The following is a 1,431-nucleotide window of genomic DNA, read 5'->3' on the forward strand; positions in this document are numbered from 1 at the left end:
GCTCCACCATGGAGAGCATCATCACCTACTGTGCATGGTTTTCCAGCTGTATGGTGGCTCACAGGCAGGAGCTCCAGAGGGTCACTCAAATGGCTGAGAAGGTCACCAGGTGCCCCCTACCCACATTGGAGGACCTCCATGGTTCTCGCTGCCTTCGGAGGTCCACCCTGGTCATTTGCTGAAATTAGGCGGAACAACAGCTTCTATCCAACTGCCGTTAAGGCTGTAATTGTATATCAGCGTCATAAATAAGGGTCCAGTGCGATATCACGAGATAAAGGCAGCTTTTTCCACACACATTATGTTCTATATATACACTGTTCTTTTTTTTTTTTAAAGTCCGGCCTTTCTAAAATCCCTCTTTTATATTTATTTTATAGACCTCCAGTAAGTCCATTTTATAGACTTTATTTTTGCACTGAATAGGGTTGCACTTAAATGTTTTGTAGTACCGGTTACAATGACAATAACAATTTCCTGATTTCTGACAATACCCACACAATTAGTGAAACCACACAAATTAAAGTTCAGCTCATGTTGTGGTAAAAGCTAATGAAAACAAATGTATCTTTAAAAAGATTTTAAAACAGGAAGGGAAGAAGCCTGCCTAACAGTTAAAAACAACGTATTCCAGAGCTGCAAATACACAATCCTCTCTGAGCTTCAGCCTGGTCTTAGGGACAACCAAGGTCAGGTGGTGTGTTGAATTAAGAAGTGGGAAACAATGGGAACTTCTGTCACCCTCAGGGTTTTGCAATCAGTTAATTTAAATAATGTCCAGAATCTTGAGAAACCTGTTTTCTTTTTTTTCATATACAGGTTAGAGTCATTCTCTGTTTTTTATTCCGTAATGTCAATCAGGACTAATTACTTCACCATGGAGTGGGAGTGAAGTATTGTTGTTGTAGAGACTTGGTGTGTCTGTCTGTTTGTTTGTGTTTCTGCACTTGCCAATATGACCAGCAGAGGCCACCAGAGCTTTCAAGACGACAACAGCACATGTTGCGAAGGGGAACTTAAACTAAATCACAGCTCCACCTGAACAGGGACTTGAACCCTGGACCCTCAGATTAAAAGTCTGATGCTCTACCAACTGAGCTACCCAGGCTTCGAAGGGTACGTTACGTGGTCACAAAGTTCACCTGGTGGACAACTTCTATAGAGGAAAATGATTGGGATGTATTTAGACATCCATCAAGGTGTTTTAGACTGGAGAAACCATGATTCAACAGAGGAGGTGGACAAAGACCCCAACTATCAGCCACCTACAATGCTGTCGCAAGCTCTCTTCTAAGCCACACAATAGTAGAGTCTGACTCTCAGGTGACCCACAGAGGCTTGATGTGTGAATGGGGTGAAGTCTACCGTCTCTGCTTGCCTTGTTAATCTGTTATCAACTGTGTGGTGATGCATTCTCTGCTCCTGAAGAAC

The 1,431-nt window shown here is 42.6% G+C and overlaps 1 non-coding gene across 1 annotated transcript; it reads right to left on the reverse strand.

The window, feature by feature from the left end:
• Positions 1-1,035: 1,035 nt before the first annotated feature.
• trnak-uuu lies at positions 1,036-1,108 on the reverse strand. The gene has a single exon. It is a non-coding gene; the product is annotated as a tRNA-Lys (tRNA).
• Positions 1,109-1,431: the final 323 nt, after the last annotated feature.

This window comes from Solea senegalensis, linkage group LG12 (assembly GCF_019176455.1).
Source record: "Solea senegalensis isolate Sse05_10M linkage group LG12, IFAPA_SoseM_1, whole genome shotgun sequence".
Lineage (NCBI taxonomy): Eukaryota > Metazoa > Chordata > Actinopteri > Pleuronectiformes > Soleidae > Solea > Solea senegalensis.